Here is a 16,357-nt window from a genome sequence, read left to right on the forward strand (position 1 = left end):
ATCTGTTTTTGAGTTATGATGACCAGCTTGGTGTGGTGCATGATGGTTAACCCTACTAGTTGGTGACAGGCAGACCATGGCGTTTTTGTGAGTCTCACAGTTAGTGTCAGCTGAAGAGCACTCAGCAAGGAGGGACAAGTGGTGGGTTACAGCTAGGTTGATTTCATAAGAAAAATGTGATCTCAGTAGTAACATTTGTCAAATGGCCCCTACAGCAACGTTTATTTTTGAACATGAACAACATCCATTAGATGCAATCAAAACTAAGGGGAAGCTGACGATACTAAGAACAGTACCTGGCCTGTGGTTTGCTTCTGAAAGTGATGCAGGTGTGAAAAACAACATGCTTGCAATTTTACAGCTATAGAGCAAAATGTTGAAACTATTGTATGACTCTTCTAGATATGCATCATTCCTTAATTTATTACTACACTGAAGACAGAAGTGGCACGTAGGTTGAATCTGTTGCAACTGTAGATTTGAGAGCAGTCCTGGATGTTATGAGATGTAATGATTTCAGATCTGATAAAACTTTCCCATCTGTCCTATAGGGTTATGAATGCAAAATACTTCACAAATAGTTGTGTAGTTACAGTAAGTGAAACCCCAGCTTGTCTAGGTTTCAGGAAAAGGTTAGCTGAAGAGCCAGAGAAGCATTAGCCCTTTCCTCAATCTGCACCTCTGTGCACGTGTAAATAGCATAACTGGCCAAAAAAAGATGGCCAGTGTGAGGGGATTGTTGGCAGTAGTTTGGCATTATTATGGAAGATTAGAAATGTACCAAAATTCACTCACTATTGTTTATTTATTAATCATGGATAGGAGTTGGATGCACTGCCTGTAAGCACTGATGCTACGTGACAAGATGGCTAAGCTACTCTCATATTTGGGGATACATCAGTTCGTTCAGGTAAATGTCAACTTCTTAAGAGACAGAACATAGCAAAGACTGATAGTGTTTATTGGTAAAAGAAAGAAAAAGAAAAGCTCTGTGTACATTCTGAATCGAGTTAAATTACATTTTTGTAGGGAGAGCTTTTGAGAGTCTATCTGGCCACAGTTTATTTCTGCAAAGAGTATAAAAAGAAAATGGCTACATATATATTTTGTTATATACATGGACTTGGAATTCTTTAACAGTTCTACAGAAAGAAAGATTTGTACTGATTAATTTTTTAATCACAGATCAGTTATTAAAGTTGAGTGCCTTGTTTCTTGGAGGCAGTGGCTAAGTGTTCACATCTGTAAATCAGCAGCACATATGAAAGGGCAGAAATGTCAAAATGCTGCTGAGTAAATATGAGAAAAGCACATCACTGACACTTGCAACTGCATGCAGTGTGTGAGTGTTAGAGAAAATGGGGAGGATGGAGACCAAAACAGTTACAATTAGAAATGAGTCTAGTATCATTTTGAGCCCCACTTTGTCCTCTTCCGGCAGTGGTTGCATGTAAAAATAATAATAATAATAACAATAATAATAATAAAGTGGAGGGGAAAATGCCAACAATTAGAAATACTAAAGTGAATTACTGTAGTATCTTCTATAAAGAATGTCCACAGAGGACAAAGTGGATTCTTTTTTATTCCCCATCTCAACTCCACAATCCTACATTACCAAACTTAGTGGAAGGTAAGGAAGCTATTACCATAGCCAACATCAAACAAACACACAAGAAGGTTGTGTTATTATTTTTTTAATGACCCAGAACCAAGGGTTTCTATCTATAATATCTGTGGTTGTATTGTCAGCAATTCTTGTTATTTTTACTGTTCATTTTGTTTTTTATTTATTATAAGTTAGTGAAGTGTGGCATGGTTTGCTTGCTCCCTTTCGTGCCCCCTCCCTCAGTCCTCATAGAAGGACAGGAACCGAGGAAAACACAAGCCCTGGTTCTTTATTAATCTGTTAGTATCTGCAAATATGGTGCCTAGCACAGTGCAGACCAGATCTCAGAAGAGACTTTTGTAGCACTTGGAAAATGATGATAATTCATTTTCCCAACTGAGTTATATCACTGTTTAGCTCTGGAGATGAAACTGTTCTCCTGAGGGCATGGAGAAGAGTGTATTCTGAGCTATTTCTCATTACCTCAATAGGCAACACTCAAAATCACTACTAAGGAAAGAAAGAAAATGGTTATTTTATAATCTATTTTACAGATATTAAGTCTGTCACTAAACAGGAATCTTAATTGCAGACTGATGCAGTTCTGATCCAGGAAGAAGTAGCATTGCTTAATTTAAAATCACTTGTGTTGCACATGGATTAATCATAGGTCCAATCTGTTGGACATGGAATTTCCACAGCCAGACCAGAGACGTCCATCAGCACAAGAGTGACTCATCAGCATATTGCATGATGGGGTGAAGAGCACTGAGGAGGGAGCACATGCTGCAGGGTTAGCACTCTGCCAGTCTCTTAAGACCCGCCAGTTCTTGTGCAGACACCCCTGATTAGCAATTAGTTTCATGGTAACAAGTACACCTTTAAAAACGCACAGAGGTTTGCTTGCTTCCTCTTCTACCTTGTTTTTAATGCTTTCTTACCTGCTAGCAGCCACCTACTTCAGGTAAATCTGTGCCAATACACATGGTAAAGTGTCTGCCAAGTCTGTAGTGTGAAACACATCTGTCATGACTTTGCAGCCAACATCAGAGGCAAGAAGAAGAGAGAGAGAGCAGTCATCTGCAGGTTGAGCCATGGAATATCACATTGATCATATCTATAGATTTAATTTTTATATCAGTGATGTTTCATATCTAAATAATACAAAAGCATCAAACGTTACACAGTGAGTACATAGATTCATTTGTGGAATGAATGGAATGGCAGAAAGATCAGTATTCTCTGGAGGGCTGGTAGCTTGGCAAAGTCTGATGAGAACTGACAAAGATATTTCAGTTGCTCAGTTAGTTACAGCTACGTACATATTTGTTCAGATGAAGCACAGATCGAATAAGACCAAAGTAATTAACATGGAAGTCTGCTGGAAAGAGCCTGAAATTAGAAGTAATGTGTTGTTACTGGCTGAAAAAAACAATGTGCATATCATGTGCAGAAAGCAGTGACCAAAGATTCCATTTTGGAAAGGCAGGTCTCATTATTTGCCCCTTTTTCCCTGCTAAATGGCCCAATGTTTCTAGAATCTTGAAAAGTGCTAAATTTTTGCCTGAATTCTCTCTGTTTCCTTTAAATTCTGCTGCTTCTCATTGACAGTAGTCAGTATTAATAACTCTTCAGAATCATCATGCAATTATCAGCAGTTGGTTCTTTGTCGTGAAGATCAGGATGATTTTTGATATGCACGTGTAGTTTTGGAGAAAGTTGGAAAAATATTTGCTTTCTAGAGATGAGAAAGGTCTTTTGTTGTTGTTGTTGTTGTTCAAAACCAGTGACACTAACATGCAACCAAACAGCTCAGTTTATAAAAGGGATCTTGAAGTAAAAAGATGGAATATGCAACCTGTGCAAGGTGCTGTGCATTTTTTTTACTGTTCTTCATACCAAAAAAAAGAAAAAGGCAGCAGACTCAAATAGTGAACACGAGTGCTGTTTCTGGATGGGAGAGAAAAGGAAAATAAGAGTAGGCTAATTACTAATCTGATCTCACATGGTTTTGGGAAGGGATGGGTGTTCCTGTGTGTAGGGAGTAGAATAGGAATGTGGTTACTAAAGCCAGACTGACTGAAAACAATTCTCTACTCTTGTACAATCATTTTGCTTTTATAAAGAAGCTGTACATTTTTGAACTCAAGGGGCTATTCCTTTACCTCTGGTAAGCTCTTATTTTGTCAGTGTGATCTTAGCCCACAAAGCAGTGTGTCCATCAAGTACTTAAGGAATGGTACCTCTGCTCACATAAGGCCCCGGGACTCTGGCCGTGGACTATTTCCCAAGGCAGCACTGAACAACAGAGTAAATCTGTAAAGTTAGTAGAATGGACTAGATAGGAAATCTTCCACCCTTGTGATGTGTAACAAAGATGATACATGGGATCCTGCTGTGTTTTAGCAACTTCTGGTTTTCTTAGGCTACCAAAGTTGCAGGTCAGAGCAGCTTTTAGAGTGACCTTTGTGTGCTAAGGAATGAACTGGATATCACCAGTTCAGAAAGCGAAGAGGTACAAAAGTCCCGTCAGTCTTCCCAGCTCAGCTCTCCTGGAAAAGGTTGCCTAGCCCATAGGCTAGAAAAGACAGAAGGATAATCAGTCCTTAGTGTTTAACTTCTTGAATTTATGGGTCTCTGATGTTAAACGTCACTCCCTTTTCTCTGAAGCATCGGTTTCATGAAAAACTTCACAGTCGATAGGCTTAGCTCTAGAGATGAGTCATTAGGGAAATGATAAAACATAAGAAGCGTGCTGGGTGGCATTGGAAGGGGTAGAAGTAATGTGACAAAACATTTGTCAGAAAGATGATACTCTAAGAAGAGCTGTATGGAAACAAGATGACAGAATTATTCCACCCTGAAAGTCTGGTATTTCACAACAAGAGCTGAAAGTTTTATAACACTGCAGCACACTACAACATCTCCATATTTATTACAAGAAAATGTTAATCCTCCCCCTGGGGTTAATAATTAGGTACTATCTGTTAAAAGCCACTGAGCAGGCTATAAATATCTGCATACATTTATGAGAATCCAGATTTCTGCTCAAGCTAAGCAACAGCCCTACAAGATTGTCTGAGTGCTCTGTAACATAACTTCTATCTAATCCACAGGGATAGGTATTCCAATTACAAATGCAACAGTGATAACATTTGACAATTCTCAGAACAACAAAGACATTTTCAGACAAAGGGGAAATGGTATTTCTGATGGTTACCCCAGTCACTGGCGTGGCAGAATGAAGTGACCAGAATTCCAGGCCTCTGCCTTCCTTCCAGTCCTTATGTACTTATGCAATAAGTACTACAAATGGCAAATGTGTGTTCATCTATCTCTGCAGGGGCCTGAATTGAGTTGGAAGACCCATACCTGCTCATGGTGACTTCAAGCTAGGACTGTGCAAGATTGGTCCTGTTTATCCCACGCCTAAGAACCTAATATTCATAGGGCTAAATCCAGCTTGTAGTTCTGGCCATGTGCTAATGATGCTGGAAATGCATAAGGATGTGCTGCAAAATATGACTGAGGACCTAAATCTGTTTTTTTCATTTCCTGAGAAGTCAGGCAAGTTTCATCAGGAAATGCAGAGGAAAGTTTTAACAGATGAGGATTACAGAAGGATTAACTTCATTAATTTAGCTGCTTGGGCTTTTTGACACTCAGTAATGAATCTAGCCTTCATTTTTATTTTTATTTTTATTTATTTATTTATTTATTTATTTATTTAGTTTGTCTTAGTCTTGATTAGCTTGATGCCTAAGAAATAGGAGGTTTAAGCAGCTTCCTCCTGCATTTACCAGACGTACAGAGGTTGCCTTTGTTTTGGTGAGGAGAGAAGCCTTTACCTTACTGGCTAGGTTTGGTATATACATTAACATCAGGGGAACAATTCATACCTCAAGTCTTTGGGACACTTTACACCGTCCACAGAGCAATAAAGTCAACCAGATAATAGAATTCTATCATAAGGCATAGAAGGCTTCCACTGGAAGTATTCCTGAATTGTGTACTTTAAGAGTTGCTTCCAGCTGGACTGTGCTTGTGCATTATCACAGAAGTACGAGCAGCTGATACTGGGAAATAGCAGAACAATATTTATTCAATTCAAAAGATGTTCTTATTGTGAAGGGCCTCAGGGGAACATTGCTTGGGAAATGTATTTTTATAATAAAATGACCTATTTTAGATTTACAGTTTTCCATGCTGGAAGGTGGCAGAGGCTTGCCAAGGAGGCAGACAATAGGCACACTCATATTTGCTCCCAAACAAGAAAGCAAGTGGACTGACTGTATTAATCAGATAGCACACTGGGGGGGTGGGGGGGGTCCAGCTATGTTCCTACATGCAGGGTATGTGTAGGTGCCTATCACATCCAAAGCAACATGCCTGCAAGAACATGAGCAGATGTCCCTATCAGTAGCCAACCCAAATAGGCAGATGACAGGGAGAGAGCCCACACAGTTGTGTTTGAGCCACTCATCAAACAAACATAGGTGTAAGTAAAGTAACATTTAAAAAGGAAAAGCTAATAACAGGGGGGGTTTTTTGTTTGTTTTGTTTTTTTTTTTTAAGTAGCTAGCTATTCAATTTATAATATAATAATCACTGTAACAATAGTGAGCAGTGTAACCAATGCCATTCACTGTTTACTCATCAGTTGAATCTGTACTAATGTTATAAGACAACCCATGTGCTGTCGCTCCTCCAGTAACACAGCCTGCCTTCTAGTGACTAATGAGTCTCTCAGTTGTCTCTTATTTTGTCTGCTTAAACCTTTCATCTTTTTCAGTGTGGTTTATAATCCAACATCTGCAATCAAATTAGTCTTTAACTGCCACACGAGTTCAGCTAGTCAGCAATCACTGCCACACCTGCTAGTGCGGGAAGTACATTAGTCAGTGGTTTACATGCTGCTCAGAAAAAAGAAAAACACCAAACCTGAATTAGATGGGTGAAATTTGACCCTGTAGTAAAAGGCTGTAATTTCATTGATGAAAACCCCATCAACTGAGCTGCTGTAGTTTATATGAAATATAAGTATGGCCTTTTACCAGTAGTATCCTACCAGAGATGTAAAATTGCTGCAATTTTTTTTCCAGGCACTATAGCTGCCATTCTGACAGGAAGGCAAACAACAACATCCTTTCAGTCATCCAGTCTGTAGGCAGCTGATTCAGAATGAATTTAGGGCAGATGAGTTGGAAATGAATGAGAAGAAAATTTAGCAGTGATGCTTCATTCAGCCAGCAGAATGCTCTTCTAAATACTTGTGCTCTCCATTCCTTAGTGATGGTCCTGAAGTGTTCCTGGCTTGTACAAAGCAATGTTGCTATTCCAAAGAGCAGATAATGATGGCAATGAACTCACAAAAAAAGAAATGTTCAAATTCACAGGTGTCTGTGGCCAGCAAGAAACCACAGGAGTGGGGAAACAAATTGTGAAGGAGTTATTCACAATAAGTTGTGGCAGAAACATCAGTTGATTAAACAGTACAATAGTATTTTCCTTGCTATAGCTTTTGGCCTCTTCAAGGTGTTTCTTTCATAAAATCTACCAGGGATTTGCCTGTACAGAGTAGCTTTCAGGATGTGCTTTTGCTTGAGCATGGGGTTTTGGTCAACACTTTCTTTTAGCTTCCACACTTTGGTTGTGCCAGTGAATTCTGCAAATCTGGAGCCAGTCTCCAGTGTGCTTTGTATGGATAGACTACACTGTGTGAAAGCTTCAAGACCAGTTATTTCAGTGTGGTTTTTTTTTTTTTTTTGCAATAACTTATTGTTACGGCAAGACCTGAATGGTAAAAGCTTGCAAAGAAGACACCAAATAGGCCTTGTTATTACTTTCTCCGCTCTGTATGTTTGCAATCAGTTTTATGCATTCTTCCTTGATCCTTTTGCTGAGTGGTTAATGATTCAACTTGTCCTCATATCTTAAGTGAAAAGATTGCAAAAGTGCCTCTTTTCTAGAAGGCCATACTGAGGCTCTTCCTAAGATTTGTACAGTGGAGTTAAAGGCGGAGTTAAATGTGTTTTAGGGTAGACCCATTAGCTTAGTCTTGAATAGTATTTTGAAGAGATGTACGTGGCCATATATGTTACCCCTGAAGTAACACAGCGTTCTTTCATTTCTCTTTCCCCATCTTCAAGGCTGACCTTGTGTGTTCAGTGTAGAATGCTTCCAAGATGAACTCCATGACTAGGATTTAACAGGCATAAATGCTCCATAGGCACCCAGTTTTTATTTGAAATTCTTCACTTTAGACAGTTGAAAAGATCAGTCAGTTATAAATATTTCATGACTTATTCTGGCTTTCTTGAGGAAAGATTTCATGTTTGTGACTGAAAAGAAGACAGTCTTTTTGGGCTTTCCCCTTCTGTTCACATGCACTTTTCGGTTATGTCTACACTTTTTTTTAAATACTTATTGCCCTGCTTGGAAAAAATGCTTTCTGTAGAGTATGAGAGTTTTTTTTTTTTAATGGTTTTGCTTTCGGATGATTCAGTCATCTGTTGTGAGAGACAGCCCTAACAGACGACAAAAAAATAGTAATCACAAAATGTAGTGGAAATGCTAAGTCACAGCCTGATCCAGTGATGGAGCATCTGGTGGGAAGGCAGAGTCAACCCAGGGGAGCTCAGGTGCATGCAATGTGCCTGAGAGACCAGAAGGGGTGGAGCCAGGATCCTCCCCTTCCCAGGCCTCATTTAAGGGCTGGCAGTGGAGGTTGGGAGGTGTTTGTCTGGAGGTCCCTGCCTACCTGAGGCCTTTCAAAAGTAAGTAGAGTTTTGTTTTTTTCTTCTCTTTGTTTCTGTGTCCATGGCTGCTGCATTTGGGCTTGTCATCATTTGCTGTAGCCAAAGACTTTGCTGCCCTGCTCTTGCTGTACTTTTCATCACATTATTGCATTAAAAAAATTAAAAAAACACCCATCAGAGGCTTAGAAATGCAGGAAAATGCTTAGAACATTGAAGCTGAAGAATGTACAATGTGAGGCAGCAAGAAGTATGAGTATGGCCACCTTCACAAATATTTAAACAGTGCTTAAATTGTCTTTCAAATGACATGATGCAAAACACTGCTAAAAACATCCATTTCTTGTGAACATTTTCCTGGCCTTGAGCTATATGAAGCTGTGAAATACTCTGGCACAGAGCACACAGTGAGAGGCAGATGGGGAATCTGTGCTGGAAGAGCATTCAAGCCTAGGTCGAGGAGGCAGAGGGCCAGCACACTTCTTTATCACATGGATCAACCACCTCACTTCCCCCTGTATGTCTTTTCCTAAGCAAGCAGCCCTTACCTTACCATCTACTGCTTTTCCACCAAGCCAGAATTCGTTCTGTGGTTCTAGAAATAATCCCATGTAACAAATAAAGCAATTGAGTCCATGTGGAAGAACTGTTCCCAGAATGAGCAGTTCCAGACCAGGTTTGTTCTCCAGTTTTGTGGGAGAAGCTTAGAACTGAAGTGTGCTGACCTTGAAATTTAACACCTGAACAGCATGAGCTAGCTGCTGCCCAGGGAAAAGATCAGTGGGGCAGGTAACTGCTTCCCAAGGGTTCCAGCCTTTACCTGTAAACTTAGGATATAGTCTGTGCATAGTGGGAGAAAAATAGCAAGTTTTCTGCCTTCTGGGGAGAGGAAAAGGGTAAGAAGTTTGGAGCAGTGCTATGGGATTTTCCAGCCCATCTGCAATGCTGACTGAACATCTGTCTTTCTTTAACCACCTTCTGTGGTAGACTGCATTTGCAAAGATGATTATTTTTTCTCCTGTTGACTTATAATAGCATAAACTCAACAGTTTTCCATTGGCTGTTGAGATCTGTGGTTTGTAGCTGTTAATAAATTAATAGATTAGGGAGCAAAGTGAATAGAGCTGAGGCAGTGAGGATCAAGCTGTAGTAATTATCTGGCTGGAGCCGACCAGCAGCTGAGCAGGTCTGGAGGTGAAAACATAGGGTTGCAAGTTTTTTTTCTTGGATAGGTAACCTTCCTAGCCTGGTTCAACTTTAAGGTGGTGATTTTTGCTAAGGTCTGGGGGTTTCTTTTATTTTTGTTTCATCACTGTTATTATTTTGTTTTCCTTTGTGTAAATGGTGGCAGCAGCCTATTTTATACTTGTTTGTTTTTATAGATTTTTCTTGAGCAAAGATACCAAACTGATTCACCTCTTTATAGATTCAGGCCATGCTAAATGGCAGTAATCCAGCAAGGTGACAGCCCTTTTGATACCTTTTAGTAGTCTTTCAAAAGTGGATCTTCAAAGCCAGATTCCTACACTTAAAAGATGCAAAGAATTTTCAATAGTAATAATGAGATTATAAAAGAAAGCTCTTCTATATTTGAACCATTGGTCTCTGACTGTATCATTTTCTCAGTGTTCTTCATTTACAATATCTTTTAAAGAGGTAGAAAAAGTTTCCGTTCCTACCTTAGCTCTGTATTTTGCTTGCTTAAGCTGTAAATGTTTTGTATCCCTCTGCCTACATATACCATCCAGCAAAGTGGGAGAATATTTTGAGTCCTCCCAGCATTTTTTACATAAGAATGGGAAATAAAAAAGGAATTGTATCTTCAGAAGTACTGGGCAACTTTTGACTCCAACTGGCTTTGCTGGCATTTCTGATTATCCAGCAGTTTAGAGACTCAGACTTATTTGATTTCAGAGCCTGGCTTTAATTACCAAGATTATGCAGGATGCTTATTATTACATTAGCATATACCCAATTTTATTTATGTTTGTATGTCTGTCTGCAATCCTGTATGTATGCATAGTTTGAGACAGTAAAAACTGTGTCCATAAATAGGATGTCAATGAATATAAATTGTGATAGGAAGCCAACCATACATCCACAGCTGGTAAAGTATCCAGTGCCTATCTTCAAGGAGATCCCACATGGAAATAAATCACGTTGCCTGGATTTTCATTCTAGCTGAAAAGCTGCCATGTGTTTTTTCACTCCCTCAAGTAGACATCTGTGCATCAGGCATTGCATTCAATGCGAGTCCAGTAATCAAGCTCTAAGCTGTGAGTGATGGGTTTTCACGCCCTCCAGATGACTTGGAAACAAGGGCAAAGCTGTTGCAGAGCCCTTCTTGCACACAGCTGTGCCCTGGAAAGGAACAGCCTGACCTCCACTCGCTTCTAATATCTGCAGTTTAAATTCCAGGCAGCCTGAGCAAGGGCAGATGAAGCTGCCCTGAGGAGGAAGGGAGAGGAACACTGACTGATGCGAGGAGTAGGGTGATAGGTGATAAATTCAATAATTGCCTGGGACTGTTCAGTCTGTTTTGTTGGTTTTATTTTTCCCTTTCAAAGCTTGGAGGTGTGTTTTGCTCTTGCAGTGTGCAGCAGCATGAAATGTAGAACTGTACATGGAGGGCTACGTGCGATGGTCAGTGCCAGTCCAACTACCCAGAACTTGGTCTTGAGCAGGTGGTTGTGGCATCAGCTTCAGTAAACCTGAGGTTCTGTTAAACCCAGGCGAGATATATCTTGTTTGAGCTGTCACTGCAATTAATGCTAATGATAGTCATTAAGTAATTTTGCAGTCATCCTGAGGAATGGTAATTCAAGAATTCACGTCAAAGTTAATGTCCTTTACTGGTGCTTCCCCCACAGTATGTGTTGCTTCAATCGTGTGATAAATGAAAAGGTAAGTACAGCTGGCTCAAATGTAGAGAAATGAGAAGTCCAGAATCCTAGCTCTGGAAGCCCCTGGCCCACAGCAAGAGTAGGAGTGTCATAACAGTTCATGTAAGCCCTTATGTCCTTGCAGAGGTCCACACTCACAAAGTTTTGGTTTATGTATGGCTCCAGTAATTGACTCCTGATATCATTATTAGCTTTGAAGGGAATTACAAAGCAAGACATGCTAGGTCTCTGTTTCCAGTGCAGTTAAATGAGAAATACCATAAAACAGCTGAGAGGAGAGTTTTTTATTGAACTAATGTCTGAGTTTAGCTGTGTTAAGGAAGTGTTTCTGGTTTTAGTTGGGTTCTGACAGATGAGGTTTACCAAATCTTGGACACCAGGGTTTGTCTTATAAACTTTGTGACTTCTGAGAATTCAGAAAAGGAGAATAAAATTATTCTTAAGCCCATGAAAATACACATTTAAAACATAGTATAAAAATGATATGCAGCCTTAGCCACACTCAAAGGGGCTGGAAGGATAGAAGAGTGATGAATCCAAGGATATAAATACATGTTTTGAATAAGCCTTTATTAGGGACCAATTCTAATAGAAGAAAGGAGGGCAATTCCTGAAATTGTTAGTGGGAGAGAATTTTACACACACCTGTGTTGGCTGCAAGGGCAGTTCTGAAAAGCTATTACCATCAGACACCTGTGGGACAAACTATCTATAATCAGCTGTTCCTAAAATAGGCCACTGTGCAGCACAGCTGTTGGTGCTTTTCTAGCTGCGGAAAGATCTCATGTTGGCTCCTTCATCCATGGAAACCACTCTGCAGTCTCTTTGTTCAAGCTTATCCACACAGTAGACTGAGAAGGCTTAAGGATCTCTCTTAGTCTTGAGGAACTCTCTGGTCATGCAGAGAACTTCAGGATTCTAAGTTAGTGAGGTGAGGTTTGAGGCTTACTTTATAGAGATGATAATGGTACCCAAACTTCCACTTTCACAAGGCAAGAGCCAGAGCAAAATTCTTCTCTCAGGTTTACCTGATCAGAATTGCTGTGGTGATAGTTGCTGTAACCTGGGCTGTTTCTCAGATGTGCCTTTTAATGCTGTCTGTAAGCTCTGGGTAGAAGCTCAAGAAAACACGGTGTAGTTTACAGGTATAAGATTTTACCACCATGTTCCTATCCAGCAATTACCTTTATTAGAGTTAGGTGAGTGGAAGCCCTTACAGATGCCCTGCTGTGTGTGATGTTAGGCTGCTCCACCATTTTTTGATATAAAGAACAATGGTGTCACTGACTATCAGCTGAATGTGACAAATGTTGTTTTCCCAAGCATTGCAAGGTGCCATTTAGTGTGTGTCATCCCATGTCTGGTTGGTTGATACCTCCTGCCTTCCCCGTGTCCTGAATGCAGCAGTACCTCATTGGTTAAAGTGATGATAATGAATGAGGCTATCTTGCTCTTTTCTGATTTGCTCCAGTTTCACCTGAATCAGTTTTTGTTTGTGTTTTGCTTTTTTTTAAAGCATACAGCCTCAAGTAAAGGAGTCTGAGACTTAGACAACAGTTTCTCATGTAACAGTCCCACCTGCAGCTGTACTGTGAGCTCATGTGGCTGAGGTGAGCAGTTTACAGTCCTCAGCTGGATGTATGGGTTTGTGTCACTGCCCTCAGAAGAGCATTTACCAGCATTGTAAAAGATAGCAGTGAATTGCTCCGATTTTATCTCTCAATACCAAAGGCTTCCAACTTGCCACTGTTTGGCTTCCTGCAGAGCCTCCGTACAGCAGACAAGAAGTGGCTGTAGCACAGTGTCTCCTCTTGTGATTTTTCAGAAGGTGTTTAGCAGGAGGTGGTTTACTACAGAGATTAATTTGTTCCTTTCACTGCGTTTATTGTCCAGGACAGGCAGCAGCACAGTAGAGTGAGAACACAAAAAAAGAACAGGAAGCAACTGTGGAGGTGGAGGCAGAAAGAATGGAAGGTATTTTTAACTTAAAAAATATATATATAAAAAAAGCCACAGCAATTGCTGTTTCGGCTGCAAGCCTCAGTTATTCACATTAGTTGTGCTCTTTTAGCCAGGAGGCAAGAGTAGATATGGTGAGATCATCATCATGCCTTTCTTAGGTTAATCACACACTACAGCAAATTTCTGTTACTGTAATGACTGGTTAGACTCTGCATCCTTCTTCTCTAATTACATGCCATTTGGAGTAGTTCTTTTCCATTAGGATGATGCTTGTAAGCAGCAATGGGTATATCCTTTTGCCAGCTCCTGTTATGTACAGAACTATTCTCCTATATTGATCCCAGTGCCTTCATTAAAATAATATGGTATATGAAGAAGGCTTAATTTCCCAGGGGATAAGAATTAAAAATTATAGTTGGTTCTTAAATTATGCATATATATATATATATCTTCCTTCTGTAGGCTCATCCAAGGCAAAATTTCCTTACTTGCTATGTTGGCAAATAACCACGCTACTACAATAAGCTTCTCTGGATGCCAATAATACGGTTAATCAGCAGCAAATCAGGCCTAATTAACCAGTGTGCTGCCACCACTGATGGGACTGCTTCTGCCACAATGATGGTGTTTGCATGCAGTGTGCTGGGCGAGTGTTCTTGAGGAGAAAGTCGTCATGAAATTCAGGAAACTTGCATTCAAGGAACCAAAGTGTGTTGATAACATCCTTTGTCCCACAGAGCCACCCTTTCTCCAAGCCAGACCTGCTAAGCAGTAGTTATGTTTTCCTGGCTGCACAAAATGTGGGTTTGGTTTTGAGCCAGTTCCCAGTAGATGTATGTCTACATAAACCGCATCGTCCTGGTTGCCACTAATTAACTGGAAATCCTAGCAGAGAAAGCAAGAATTGCATGGGTGCTGAGCCAGCAGTACGCTTTCACCTCTGAAGGTGATCATCCTGCTTTGAAACAAAGTCATGTTGGTATTGCTGTGTAGGGAGAAGGCATTTATCATTGGCCGTTGTTAAACTGCTCTCTCAAAAAAACAGAGCTTTTGTTTGGCAGCAGTCAGTGTTCAAAGGCAGTCAGTTGTATGATATACATTAATGAGGGGTTAGATTTTCATCGTGGTTTTATCAGGCAGAAAAAAGATAGCAGGATATTTGGGGATGGAAATTTCCCCTTAAATGATGGGCAGTCATGTCACTTTCAATATCAAACATGGGAGTGGTGTTTGAAAGGTTCACAGAACCTTCCTGGTGTCCTTCAAACACAGCTTACCATTGAGTAACAAGAAAGTAGAAGAAGCTCAGAGTGGCAGTGAACTGTGTGAAATGCAGTCACCTGCCTGACATGGACAGCAGGCTGCAGGCTTCCTTCCACCTGCACGTGTGTCAGGAACATTCATTCCTTGTGAAACAAGGCTTACCCTTGAGATCAGGCTGCGCGTCCTTAGAAGTCACCTCTGGTGTCAGACACTGAAGTTCAAAAAACACTCTGATAAATAATGAGATTAAACATAATAACATGCAATTTAAAAAAAGGAAAACATATAGCCCTGTGGGTTTTGTCAACATCTTGTGTCCCCTCCGGAGTGATCCAGGATATGAGCTGAGAGTGTGGCTGAAGCTTATATAACTGTTACAGTTGACTGCCAGCTAGGGTAGCTGCTGTTTGATTTGGCTGTTTTCACAAACCCATTTCTCCTTCTCTTTCACCTTGGAGTAGAAGGGCTGCCAGGCTCTTGGTAGCACTGTAGCAAGCTTGCTTTCCAGCAGGTAGTTATATGTCTGCGCATGCTTGGCAGAAGGAAGTGTTTTGCCTGGTGCTATAGCCCTTGGAGGAGACATGACAAGAGTCTAGCTGCCCATGGGGCCACACGTGGGGTGAGGGAGGATGTGCAGGCGCAGAACAGCAAGGAGACAGAGAGAGGACAGCACTCAAAGGTGGGTCAGGCTGGGACAGAGCAGGCCATTCTCTCTGTGCTGCCACCCTGCTGCCTTTGTGAGAGGCTGAGGAGGGGTGGCCAGGAGATGCTTCTCTTCAGAAGAGCTATCCTAGCCTTGCAACTCAGTGCTGGGGACCTCTGAGTGAGGAATGCTGGTATGGCTCCTGCAGCTGTAGTCACTGAGGTAAAGAGCCCATAATTGCATGTCTTCTGATGCAGTTATTTGCTGACAGAGATTAAAAGCAAAGTGAAACCAGGAATGAAGTCTGAGCCAGACATGTGTGCAGAAAATCTATATCATGATGCTGCTAGCAGCTGTTATCATGGCCCTGTGGATGTGCACTGGGCTGGAAGTGGTTGTTGCATGAATCTCCTGGCAGAGGCAAGTTGGGTGCTGCCCACAGAGAACAGATGGGTCGCAGGCTGGAACACAGAGTCTTAGAGCAGGGCTGCAGTCATCCTTCCTTTTAGATGGAAATCTTTGTAATTGAAGGAGTAGGTCATTATTTTGCTGTCAACAGCATGGTGGAGTTGAATTGGGCTTACTGCACTCACACTGCCACAGATCTTGGACTGATTTGGTCCCTTTGGCAGGAAGTTAGAGCAGAAGTGTGCCCAGATCTGTTTGAGCTCTTCCTGGGTACAATCCTTTTATCTCAATCCCAGCCCACTTACTCTGATACTGATTTTTTTTATTATTATTATTTTTATTTTTCAGTCTTGAAGTCATGCTTGGGTTGCTATGGACTGATGCTTGCTTCTGAACTAGGGTAATTATTGCAGTATCAAACTTACAGTAGTGAACATGAGGGATTGCCTAAGTACTAGAGAGTATTTGAGATCCAGCCACTGCAAGCTGCTTCTGCAGCCTGCTGGGTACAACACATTCTGGACCCCCAGGAGTTCAGCAAGGATCTAGAGAGTACAGGAGCTGTAGATTTATAGAGCAAACAACCAATACCTACACTCAGAAACAAAATCTGACAGTTCTACCTATATTGTGTGTGACTATTTCATTTTAAATATTAGATTTGAAGTTGTATTTCAAATTAATTGGAATTGTGTTTGCATACAGTTGAGTAGACTGTAGCATTCCCAGTAGGTTTTCTGTGGCCTTTTAGAAGTGTGTGTTTAAGCTCTGGCCAGCAGCTCAATGGAGTGAAGGAGGATGCAATGCAGTTTGC

The 16,357-nt window shown here is 40.9% G+C and overlaps 1 protein-coding gene across 5 annotated transcripts in view; it reads left to right on the forward strand.

The window, feature by feature from the left end:
• GPRIN3 (GPRIN family member 3) overlaps positions 1-16,357 on the forward strand; it is a 33,811-nt gene that overhangs the window by 4,376 nt on the left and 13,078 nt on the right. Inside the window, exon 1 of one of the 5 annotated variants that reach the window (XM_072335210.1) lies at positions 855-910. The exons of 3 other annotated variants lie outside the window; for them this stretch is intronic. The gene's annotated coding sequence lies outside the window, so the exon portion shown is untranslated. Of the gene's footprint in view, positions 1-854; positions 911-8,284; positions 8,386-16,357 lie in introns of those variants that run through there. One more of the 5 variants, XM_072335208.1, reaches the window with a different exon arrangement.

Source organism: Excalfactoria chinensis, chromosome 4 (assembly GCF_039878825.1).
Source record: "Excalfactoria chinensis isolate bCotChi1 chromosome 4, bCotChi1.hap2, whole genome shotgun sequence".
Classification (NCBI taxonomy): Eukaryota; Metazoa; Chordata; class Aves; order Galliformes; family Phasianidae; genus Excalfactoria; species Excalfactoria chinensis.